Source organism: Crocuta crocuta, unplaced genomic scaffold (genome assembly GCF_008692635.1).
Source record: "Crocuta crocuta isolate KB4526 unplaced genomic scaffold, BGI_CrCroc_1.0 scaffold610, whole genome shotgun sequence".
NCBI lineage: Eukaryota > Metazoa > Chordata > Mammalia > Carnivora > Hyaenidae > Crocuta > Crocuta crocuta.
Genome location: NW_027527456.1, coordinates 699,886 through 712,486, shown reverse-complemented (window position 1 = coordinate 712,486; position 12,601 = coordinate 699,886). Strand labels below are relative to the sequence as shown.

Here is a 12,601-nt window from a genome sequence, read left to right as displayed (position 1 = left end):
CCACCTCTCACCCCTCCCCACTCCTCTCCACTCCCTCCCCCTCCTCTTTTCCCTCCCTCCTCTCTCCCTCTTTCCCTCTCTTTCTGCCCCCCCAATAAAAGTTAAAAAACTAAAAAAAAAATCTCTCATCAAGGAATAAGTTACATACCACACCTTATAGGTGAGGGGTGAGTGTTTGGTGGTTTAGAACTNATTCGGTTTTCTGTTTTCTGAAATACTTGTGACTCCCCCATGGTTATTTTTGCCTCTTCCCCCAGGTCTCTCCGTAGACAATAGCAGTAACGCTCTTACCATCAGAACTACCTGTTTGGTTCTCTTGGGAGACAGAAAGAAGGGTCCTGGGGAGAATTTGCCTGACCCCATGGCTATGTTTGGGGAAAAGTAACTCAGAAGGCACTCTGCTGAAGAAAGTATGTAGGGGGCCGAGCGTGGGGAAATGGTACCAGGGTTTTGACCCATAGGAGATACCCATGTGTTCATTAGTATTCTTTAGCAGCAAATAATTTAATCTCCGTCACAACCCAGAGGCCATAGCTGAGCTCTGCTACCCAAGGAGTTCCTCGTCCGTTGATGTTGGCTGACAGGCAAGGAAATCCAAGCCTGGAATGTGCTTTCTGGAATAGCTGACAAGAGAATATGCTATCAGCATGGCCAGTACACCAGGCCTTGTGTGTCGGAATCTCCTGGGACAGCTCTTCTCTATTAGATTTTAAAAGCTTCTTATTTTGATTATAATTACAGAAACGTTGCGGGAAGAGTACAAAGAACTCCTGTGTTCCCTTTACCCAAGGTCACGGATTACTGATAGTTTGCTCCCGCTTGCTTTATCATTTGCTCTTTCTGTTTCTTTTTCTAAACCATTTGAAAGTAACCAGAGATTGGCACTTGTCAAGGGCATCGTGTTCTGAAGGGCGGCTCATGTGTAGCTGTGGAGGATAGCAGGACTTTGGTGGTGATGCAGCGCCCCAGAGGTAGAGGCGAGTCTCCCTGTGGCTGTAAAGGGCATATGCGTAAGTCATGTGAAGTCAGTCTCTGGTGCTCCATATAGAAGTCATTATCAGGTGTAAAGGTGGTTACGATAAACTCCATTTATCATTTATAAACATTGTCATTTATTGTTTAATTCGTTCAGCACACATGTACTAAGTGCCTCCTATTTGCTAGGGGTATAAGAGGTGATAGGTAACCCATCCCACTAAGTGTTCACCATCCAATGTAAAGGAAGAAGGAAATCTATCACGGTGAGAGGGGGGAGAGAATTCTGTTGAAGGAGTTCACAGGAAGTGCTTAAACGCCAGACTGGTTAAGGATCTGAAGAGTAGATACGTGGGAGAAGAATGTGAAGATCCGTCTTCTCTGAGGCTTGCTGCTCTGAGATAACAAGGTCCGTGAGTTAGGAAAGCCTTTGGTGTTGTCTATACGCAGCCTGTATATACAGGCTATGGGGTCAGGCCAACTTGGATTCGAATCTACCGCTTGATCTTGGCCGGTACTCCTGTATGCCTCAGTTTCTTCATCTGCCTAACCACATCTCCAAGGTAATAATTAATTGAGGGCAAAATCGCTCTGTAAACATTCATTTTATCTTCGCCCCGCAAAAAACAGCATGTGGAGAAATAGCATGAGCAGTATTAGGTATTAAGATGGGATACAAAGGAGCGTTTCCCTTTTTCCTACAAATGTATATGTAATTGCTGATTGTGCTGAGAGCTGTGATGGAGATCACTATAAGGGGCAATAGCAATAGCAGCTGTGACTTGTTAGCCATCTCCTCTGTACTGAGCACTGTCCTAAGGTACTTGGTATAGGATATCTCTGTGAGGTACGAGGCCAAGGTACCTTGCCCGTGGTCACACAGCCTGTAAGGGGTAGAATGCTTTTGTAAGGGAGACTAGCAGTGTACCCCAGACCCTGGATAATGAGCAGGAATAAGCAAGGTAAGAGGGAGAAGGGGTCGTCAGGCCGAGGGAACACCAGGAGTTGTGAGGACATTGAGGTAGGAGAGAGATGCGGAAAGGATCCACAGAGGTTTGGCCAGGACCTGGGGAAGGAGAGGTGAAGTGGGCAGGGGCAGGTTGACAGGGCCTTATGGGACCTCATTAAGGAGCCTGTGTTTTATTCCAAGGGCAATGGGAGGCTGCTGGAAGGTGTTTTTCCCCTTAAACCATACGGGGTGCGTTGGCAGGGGTTGGGGGGGGTGGTGGCATGGCGTGTGTAATCCAGAAAAGCATCTAGTGAGGCATCAACAAAAGTAGCTTAAAGTCATTTCCCCTTCAGTGTCCCACTTCGTGATCCAACGGAAGTAGTGTTTCTGGCCCAGATGTGTAGATCTTAAACAGTTTCCACTGCCCACCATTAACATGGCTAAAAAGAGTCGCTGTGGTGCTGGAAGAAGCTGGGCCTGCAGAATGTTTCTAGAGGGTTTCATTAGATTTATACTAAATCTGATGCCTCATAGGCTTTCGGCTTTCGCTGAGCCCTGTCAAATGGGGGAAAGTAAAACTGAGAGAAGTCGTTCCTGGAAGCCTGAGTTGTTGCTCAGTGTTAGAAATGGAACTGTTGAGTATAAGACTTTGGTTTAAATATATCATGATAAAGATGCTTCAGTGACTAAATGGAAATTTTTAATGCTTTTTGTTTTTTTGGTGTGTGCCATCTGTGATGGCAGACAGCACATTTGTGAGAATCTGGGAAGACGTAGACAGTTTTTCAGTACTTATATATTTATTCTCATCCAGGTACTGCAGGTTTTTCTGTTTGAAACTACTTCTTATGTGCAGAATGAACTTCACAGGAGGAAAGCCAGTGTTCTCTTCCCCTTTCCGTATGTACCAGACCGCAAACATATTTACTCTGAAGTAGCCTGTGTCAGTTAGCTTTTCGGGGGCAGGGAGGGTGGCTAGCTGGTGGTTGGATCATCTCAGCTGGCCTTGCTCACACATCTGGTGCTTGTCAGGCCAGTTGGTCTAGGAGGCCCTAAGCAAGGATGCCTCATCTCCACTCTAGGTAGTCTCTCCTTCGGCTGGCCAGTCTGGGTCTGTTAACATCGTGGCCTCAGAGGTGCAGAGAGTGGCCTGTGAGAGTGAGCACCAGCGCACGAGCACTTGCTCAAGTGTGTGCCTGTGGCACGCTTGTTATCGTCCCATCAGCTGAAGTAGGGAAGTGCTTCCTTGGCTAAGCCCAGAGTCAGAGTGGGAGGAAACCATCTAAAGGTGCAAATACGAGGTGCTTGGCTGCCTCAGTTGGTTAAGCGTCCGATTCTTGATTTCGGCTCAGGTCATGATCTCACAGTTTCTGAGTTCAAGCCCTGCATGGGGTTCTATGCTGAACCTGCAGAGCCTGCATGGTATTCTTGCTCTCCCTCTCTCTGTGCCCCTTCTCTGCTCATGCATGTGTTCTCTCTCTCTCGCTCTCTCTCTAAATAAACTTATAAAAATTAAAGGTGCAAATACAAGGAGATGCAAAAAAAACGGGGCCCATTACTGCCATGATGTATGATAATTATTAGTGTAACCATTTTTCCTTTGATAAATCTTGTTAAACATTCATTTCTAAATGTAGTGTAGTCTCGAGACTAATACGATTGTGCCATTTTCTTTTCTAAGTGTGGAGCTGAGTGACGTTTTTTCCAGAAGGAAACCGAAGGGAGACAGTGTGCCCTGGATGTAAATATTCTTGTGATGGCTTGACTGCTCACTGATTTTGTGTAGCTATTAACAAAGGAGTTCATGGGTTTCCTCACCTCCTGTTCAAGATTTATCACAAAAAAACTTAGTGTACTAGGCTGTACTGCATTTTGTAGTCCAGCAAAAAGATAGTTAATTGGAAATCCATCACTACCTGAAAGATGAGAGAAACATTTGCAGCCTTTCCTTATAACCTTTATGTGATTTATAGTTTTTACCTGGGAAGAAATCCTTATTTGGGCATTACAATAAAGACAAAGGATTCTCTGTAGGTGTGTTTATTTGGTCAAAGATTTCAAAGTCTTCTGGGGTGCCTGGGTGGCTCAGTAAGTTAAGCTTCCCACTCTGGCTCAGGTCATGATCTCGAGGTTCATGGGTTTGAGCCCCGCTTCGGGCTCTGTGCTAACAGCTCAGAGCCTGGAGCCTGCTTCGGATTCTGTGGCTCTTNAAGTGCTTCCTTGGCTAAGCCCAGAGTCAGAGTGGGAGGAAACCATCTAAAGGTGCAAATACGAGGTGCTTGGCTGCCTCAGTTGGTTAAGCGTCCGATTCTTGATTTCGGCTCAGGTCATGATCTCACAGTTTCTGAGTTCAAGCCCTGCATGGGGTTCTATGCTGAACCTGCAGAGCCTGCATGGTATTCTTGCTCTCCCTCTCTCTGTGCCCCTTCTCTGCTCATGCATGTGTTCTCTCTCTCTCGCTCTCTCTCTAAATAAACTTATAAAAATTAAAGGTGCAAATACAAGGAGATGCAAAAAAAACGGGGCCCATTACTGCCATGATGTATGATAATTATTAGTGTAACCATTTTTCCTTTGATAAATCTTGTTAAACATTCATTTCTAAATGTAGTGTAGTCTCGAGACTAATACGATTGTGCCATTTTCTTTTCTAAGTGTGGAGCTGAGTGACGTTTTTTCCAGAAGGAAACCGAAGGGAGACAGTGTGCCCTGGATGTAAATATTCTTGTGATGGCTTGACTGCTCACTGATTTTGTGTAGCTATTAACAAAGGAGTTCATGGGTTTCCTCACCTCCTGTTCAAGATTTATCACAAAAAAACTTAGTGTACTAGGCTGTACTGCATTTTGTAGTCCAGCAAAAAGATAGTTAATTGGAAATCCATCACTACCTGAAAGATGAGAGAAACATTTGCAGCCTTTCCTTATAACCTTTATGTGATTTATAGTTTTTACCTGGGAAGAAATCCTTATTTGGGCATTACAATAAAGACAAAGGATTCTCTGTAGGTGTGTTTATTTGGTCAAAGATTTCAAAGTCTTCTGGGGTGCCTGGGTGGCTCAGTAAGTTAAGCTTCCCACTCTGGCTCAGGTCATGATCTCGAGGTTCATGGGTTTGAGCCCCGCTTCGGGCTCTGTGCTAACAGCTCAGAGCCTGGAGCCTGCTTCGGATTCTGTGGCTCTTTCTTTCTCTGCCCCTCCCCCACTTGTGTTCTCTCTCTCTCTCTCTCTCTCTCTCTCTCTCTCTCTCTCTCCGTCTCTCTGAAAAATAAATAAACGTTTAAAAAAAAAAAAGTTTGTAAAGTCTTCCCTGTGGTTGCAGTGAAGAACCCAGTATTGTGCTGTGAAGTGAGTGGTCAGTGACCAGCAATTTGGGGCATCGGCCTTTGGCCTTTGCTTGTGAAGTTTTCCCAAGTAACTAACACCTTTCACATAATTGAAATAGGCTTTGCAACCAGCTTGTGGCCTGAAATATATTACATGAAAATGCAACTAGACCCTAGGAAGCGTGTGTGGGAAACTGAGAAGACTCACTTTGTATATCTTAGCGATGTACGTTCCTCCAGAAAATTGCCTGGTGATAGAATCTTAGCTTCCTTTCTTCCCTCCTAGGATAAAAATTAAAAATGGAAAATCCCTGACATTTTGAAAGTCAGTGACTTGAAAAGAGCCATCAAAATTATAAAGGCATATATCATTTGACCCAGCAAACACGTCCAAGAATTTATTCAACAAATATTTGCATATTACTTGGAGTATTGCTTATGATATCAAAATACTGGTAATATTGTAAGTATTGATCAAGGCTTGGTTATTATAGTAGGATATTACACTGATATTGCATGATCTCTAAGATGTACAAAATTAAGGAAAATAGGAAACAGCAGTGTGTCTTGTATGCTACCATTTGTGATAGCTCCTGGGGCAATAATGTGCACTGTATAATGTGTACATTTTTGCTTACTTGGACATAAAATATTTCTGGAAAAGTGTTCAAGATAACTGATAGCTATAGGGCATATATAGCCAGGGTAGAGGGTTGGAGGAAGACTCTTCACTGCATGAACTTTTGTATATACCTTTTGACTTTTTTTTTCTTTTTGGCTGTTCTTTTTCTTTTGACTTTTAGGCTGATCCTTTATTGAAATATTTTCTTTGGTAGTTCTTTTTTTTTTTTTTTTAAATATTTTTATTTATTTCTAGGAGAGAGAGAGAGAGAGACAGCGTGAGCAGGGGAGGGCCAGAGAGAGAGGGTGTCACAGACTGAAACAGGCTCCAGGCTCCGAGCTGGCAGTCAGCACAGAGCCCGATGCGGGGCTCGAACCCACGGACCGCGAGATCATGACCTAAGCGAAAGTCGGACGCTTAACCGACTAAGCCACCCAGGTGCCCCTTCTTTGGTAGTTCTTAACTAGCTGGGCCTTCCACCGCACCACTATTGGTGTTATCTGTAATGTCATGAGGGGGGCAGCCATCAACATCGCAGACCACAGATTGGGGCTGTCCCCAGGATCTCTGGCTAGAGATCGGTGCTGCTTCTGCTGGGCAAGGTTTCCAGTCTCCTCAAAAGTGATATTTCCACTGTGCTTAATGTTTTTCTGCCTGTCTCTGTCTCTTGGCTGTACCTTAAGGGCTTCGATAATCAGGGCAGAGGCAGAAGGTGCCACTTCAGTTTGGGCCTGTCTGTTCTGAGTGGTCATTTTCACTGTAGTCCGCAGACCCTCCCAATCTCTGGTTGCCTTGGCAGTGTCATCACCAACCTTTTTTGGAGACAGACCCAGGGGGCCAGTCTTTGCAGCCCAGACAGACAAGGCACTGACTTCCCCACCAGTGCACCTTAGGTACACAGTACACAGCTTTGATCTTGTTGGGGTCGAACTTAGGCGGCATGGTAGAGGTGGCTGGTGTCAGATAACCCCGATTTGGGAGGACCAAAGAGAGTTGCACCTTCACCACCTCCAAGCTGAAAGTCAAAAGTACCTTTTTAATTTTTTTTTAATTTTTTTTTTTTTTAATTTCTAGGAGAGAGAGAGAGACCGCGTGAGCAGGGGAGGGTCAGAGAGAGAGGGAGTCACAGACTGAAACAGGCTCCAGGCTCTGAGCTGGCAGTCAGCACAGAGCCCGACGCGGGCCCGAACCCACAAACCGCGGGATCATGACCTAAGCGAAAGTCGGACGCTTAACCGACTAAGCCACCCAGGCGCCCCAGTACCTTTTGAATTTTAAGCCATGTGGATACATTACCCTATTTTAAAAACCAAATTTATTTTAAAAAGAGATGGTATATGGTGACGGTGACGTGACCTTCCATGGACTCCCTCCCAACAGCTGTCGCTGTTAGAAAAATACACGTATCCAGTCAGTTTTGTTTCATAGAAATGCCTCCGTGTACTCCTGAATTTTTAGCTAAGGTCCTGCCTTTTCCAGAATTTCATATGAGTGGAATCATAACAATATGTAGCCTTCTTTGGTCTGGTTTCTTTTGCTTGATTCATCCATTTTATGTGAATTAATAGCCTGTTCCTTTTTATCGCTGAATAGCATTCCATTGCATGGGTGTACCACAGTCCGTACAGTTACCCGTTGAAGGATGACTTGGCTGCTTCCAGTTTCTTGGTGCTCATGAATAAAGCCGCAGTAAACATTAGCATACAGATTTTTGGTGAAACATAAGTGTTTTAGTTCATTTGATTAAATACCTAGGAGTGGGACTGATGAGTTTTTATAAGAAACTGTCAAACCGTCTTCCAAAGTGGTTCTACCATTTTGCATTCCCGCCAGGTGAGGTGTGTGTTAAGTTTCATTTTCCTGCATATGGATGTCCAGGAGTTCCAGAACATTTGTTGAAAAGACTATCCTTTCTCCATTAAAACTGCTTTTGCACCTGTGTCAGAAGTGTGACTGTGCCTGTGTGGGTCTGTTTCTGGCCTCTCTCTATTCTGTTGCATTGATCTGTGTGTCCATTATTGTGCTATTAACACACTGTCTTGATTTTACTGTAGCTTTTTAGTAAGTCTTAAAATGAGGTAATAGGAGTACTCTTTTTTCCTTCTCTCCCAAAATTGCAGTGGTGAGAGGACATCCTTAAGTTGTTCCAATCTTGAAAAACATTCCATCTCTCACCATTAAGTGTTAGTTGTATGTTTTTAAAATATATATACGCTATAGTGCTGAAAAGAGTTAGCATAGCAGTCCTGATGCTGCTTGCTCCTTTTAGCAGGCCTTCTTAGAAGATTGACCCTTGGCTGGTGTCTTGAAAATAGGCTTTTCAAACATTTTGAAAATAAAATATTACACTCAACCTTCATTTATTACTTTTCCAGTGTTCTTTATTTCTTTATGCTAATCCAAGCTCCTACCCTAATCATCAATTTCTGCCTGAAGAAGTTTTTCCTTAACGTTCCTTTTGTGCCAGGTGTGCCGATGGCAGATTCTTTGCTTTTGAGAGTCTTTATTGGTTGCTTCCCTTCTGAAGGACGTTTTGGTGGGATGTGGAATTCTGAGTTGGCCATTCTTTTCCTTTGCAACGTATTATTCCAGCGTTGCCTTGCTTGCGTGGTTTCTGATAAGTCGGCTGCAATTTTTGTCCGGTTTCTCTCTATAGTTAATGGGTCTCTTTTCCTCTGACTGCCTTCAGGCTCTTGGTTTTTGCCCGGATGTAGCTTTTTTTTATTTTGTCATATTTATCCTGCTTGGTGTTCTTCTGAGCTTCTTGTGTCTATGTATTGTTGTCTGTCACTAATTTTGGAGCGTTCTCATTTTTTTTTTTTTTCCAAATCATTCTTGTACTCCATTCTCTGTTTTTTTATTCCTCCGGAATTCCAATTTACGAGTATGTTACACTGTTTGATATTTCCCCACAGTCCTTGTATGCTGTGTTCTATTTTTTCACTCTTTTGTCTCTCTTTATTTTAATTTTTATTGATCTCACCAATACTTGATTGTTATGCTCACAGAATCTTTCCTTGGCTGTGTCTAATCTACTGCTTAGCATGTTGGGCTTTTTCTTTTTTCCTTTTTTTGAGCATGTTGGGTTTTTTGGGTTTTTTTACTTCTGTCATTTCGATTTCTTTCTTCTACTTTTTGTCTTTTTGCTGAAATTATTCATCTGGTCTTGCATGTTGCCAGCCATGCAACTCTCCCACTAGAGTCTTTAATATATTAATCGTAATTCTTTTAAATTTCATTCTAGATAGTCCCAACATCTGTATTCATATGGAGTCTAAATTTGATGATTGCTTTGTCAGTTGGAATATTTTCTTGCCTTTGACTATGTCTCATGAGAAGCTGAATGTGGCTGGAAAGCTGTTGAAAGCTGTTGAAAGTGCACATGGGCAGGAGATACTGAGGTAAATATTTGATGTGTTTGGAGAAGAAAACAGGTGTCCTTCTGCTAGGCCTCTGGTGTGAGGATTTGAGTTCATCGAGTCAGGAGCTGGCTGGTGTTTGGTGTTTGGTTTTGGTAGGGCACCAGAGATTGCGGACTCCTCTAGTGATACCTTCTTTTTTGACTCCTGCTTGGCTTCGGGTTTTTCCTTTGTGCTGTGTCCTGAGAGCTGTCTCTTACAGCCCTCCCAGCTGTATTCCACTCTTACTAACCACATAGCTGGTTTGCCAGGTGGTGGATGGTGGGGGAGGAGGGAGTTTTCTGATGACTTGATTAAACCTCAGACTTAGGCAGGTATTGGAGCCTGGGTCTTGAGTGTGTCCTTTACAAGAATGCCTGCTCGAATGCCTGCTCATCCTCCAGGGGGGAAGCTTTTTCTTTTTCCTGTCTTCCTCTTCCCCAGCTGCAGTGAGTATCCACCAGTGTCCTTAAGCCGAGGGTTTTAAGCCCTTCCCCCTACAGATTAAGCCTTTTGTTCTGTACTGGAGTTAAAGGAAAGGGGTCTGGGTGGATTTCACAGTGGGTGTTGTTTTCCTCAGCCAGCCAGCACTGGGATGGGAGCTTTCTCTGGGATTTTCCCCGATTCTTTCTCTAAGAGCCTGGCGGGATTCCTGTAGGAAAAACTTGTAAGAGGATGGGAATTCCTCCACCCCATGTAGAGCCTAGGAGCCTCGTACTCTCATGACATCCCATACTCTGATCTTTGGTAATTTGTTAGAATTTCTGGTTTAATCTTCCTACCAGTTTACATGCTAAGATCCTGTGCCTTCCTGCAGGCGTCCGTCTCTTCAGATATCCGGATGGTGGTTTGGCCTGTATTCAGGTCTCTCATAGGTCCAAGAAGAGTCCTTGGTTTTTTCAGTTTGTCTAGCTTCTTTCTCGTAATGGTGAGAATGATGGCTTTCCAGTCCTTTACAAATCAGCCAAAACCGGAGCCCTAAAATAAGTTTCAATCTATATAAATGTCTAATGCAGTGCAGGGCCCATAGAAACTCAGTGACAGGTCAGTTTTTCCTCTCTTTTTCTCACCTCTTTGCATGCTCTGGTTTTATGGCTAGGGAGCCAGGAATAATTGATTTGCGTTTGAGTTCTGCATATTTTAGTCTTCAAGGGGTGCCTGGGTGACTCAGTTGGTTAAGTGTCCGACTTCGGCTCAGGTAGTCATCTCACAGTTTGAGGATTTGAACCCCGCATCCGGCTCTGTGTCATCAGTGTGGAGCCCACGTAGGATCCTCTGTCTTCCTGTTTCTCAGCCCCTCCGTGCACGCACTCTCTCAAAAGTAAACATTAAAAGAGAACCTCTACACCACCGGCAGTATGTTATATGTTTGTCTTGCTCCCTTTCAGAATTCTGTATCTGCCTTCCTAATTATCAAGAGCATCATTAGCACTCAGAAATAATTTGCCTCATTTCAAAATTAGAGCTTGATTTGGTCTTTCCACAGTATAGTTTTGTTAGTAACCACGTGTTTGCCATTTTTATTCCCCACATTTCCAGGTGCAGTTCAGTTCAGGTCGGCAGATATTTAAGTGCCCACTGTGCTGTAGGTGAGGCAGTAGGTGTTGAGTAGAATACAAGCGTGACCTGGTAAGTAGAGTAACCAAGAGGTTCTCAAAGGCAGTGGAAACCCTTTGGATGGAAGGATATTGCACCTTGGGAGATATCTCCATTTCAATCTAGAAGGATTTAGAAAATTTTTTAATTCTGTTTTTACTTATACTAGAGATACACTAGAGATGCATTCTAGTAAAAATGGAAAAGTTGTAGAAAGAGCCATGGTTGTCCGTGACATCTTATAACATCCTCATTTCATCACATTATCCTTCTGAGGGTTAATTTTGATTGCTTATTTTTGTTTTACTATGCAAATTGCTNCCCGACGCGGGGCTCGAACCCACAATCCGCGAGATCATGACCTAAGCGAAAGTCGGACGCTTAGCCGACTAAGCCACCCAGGCGCCCCACAAATTTATTGAACTTTTAAGGAATGTTTGTTTAAGGGGATAGCTCATCATTCAGTTTGGACGTGTGGCCCGTTAATGGTTCTTTGCTTCATGTTGTAGTGTAGCTCTGGCCTATTACCCTCTTCTTTAATTATCATCCAGTAAAATCGACTTTTGGGGGATATGCATAGTCTTGTGGATTTTGATAAATGTATAGATCAGTGTAACCACCATCATAATCCGGGTACAAAGCCATTTTATCACCCCCTAAAACTCCTTTATGTTACCTCTTCGGTCACAGTTTTCTCATCCCCCGCCCCCCCCTTGGCAGCCGCTGATCTGTGCTCCATCACTAGTTTTATCACTTTGAGGATGTCGTATAAATGGAGTCAGACTGAATGTAATCTTTTGAGTCTTGCTTTTTTCCCTACTCACCGTAATGCTTTTGAGATTCATCCAGGCTGTGTACATCAATAGTTAGTTCCTTTTTTTATTGTTGAGTAGCATTCCATTGCAAAAATGTACCACATTTGGGTTGTTACCAGTTTTTGCTAATTATAAGTAGAGCTGCCATAAGAATGCATGTGCAAATATTTATATGCACATATATTTGCATTTTTAAGCCAAATACCTGAGCATGAGATTGGTAGAATTATACTAATGTTCATAGTAAAACTAGTTCGCTGGAGTTTTAATGCTAGAATGGATAGAGTAGTGGAGACTCTAGTTGTTTGAATCATGCTTTTGGTTCTTTCTTACTAGTTCTGCAACCTTTAGTGAGTTTAACCTCTTGGTGTCCCAGTTTTCTCTTTGTAAAATGAAGTTAATGATGGTAACCACTGGGACTGGTGTGTGGAATTAATGGCAGGTTAAGGGTAAAATGCTGAGCAGTGTCTGGCATACCAGATGTTATTGTTATTATTTCATGTTTAACGGAGCCTTGTCAGAAACATTCATCTTTAATTAAAATAGGAGAATTAAGTAATCCATAAATGTTATGTGTTTAGTAGGCAAGCCTTCAAAGCAATGCCGTCCTCTAGGGGAAATTTTAAAAGTTTGCTTTAGTGGTGAAAAAGTTCAGGACCATGTGTATGGGAGTCCTCTGTAATACCCAAAGATTGGATCGCGTGCCCGTTTTTGATTTTACTTGCCCTCTCCACATTAAAGATTCACGTTCACCAAAATTTAGTACATTGCTATACTTAGTGAAGAGGCTGCAAAAACTACCTCAGCATCAACTAACATTCATTTAGTGCTTGCTGTATACCAAGCCCAGGATAGGCATTCCTCAAGTGTATAAACCGGAGTACCTCCCCACAAGATAAGAAATTTGGATCATCACCAAAC

General features: G+C 43.2%; 1 protein-coding gene and 1 pseudogene across 3 annotated transcripts in view; one reads left to right on the top strand and one right to left on the bottom strand.

Moving 5' to 3' along the window:
* Positions 1 to 12,601, top strand: part of JADE3 (jade family PHD finger 3) — a 173,009-nt gene that overhangs the window by 444 nt on the left and 159,964 nt on the right. The window lies entirely within an intron of this gene.
* Positions 6,331 to 6,813, bottom strand: LOC144230761 (large ribosomal subunit protein uL11 pseudogene; annotated as a pseudogene).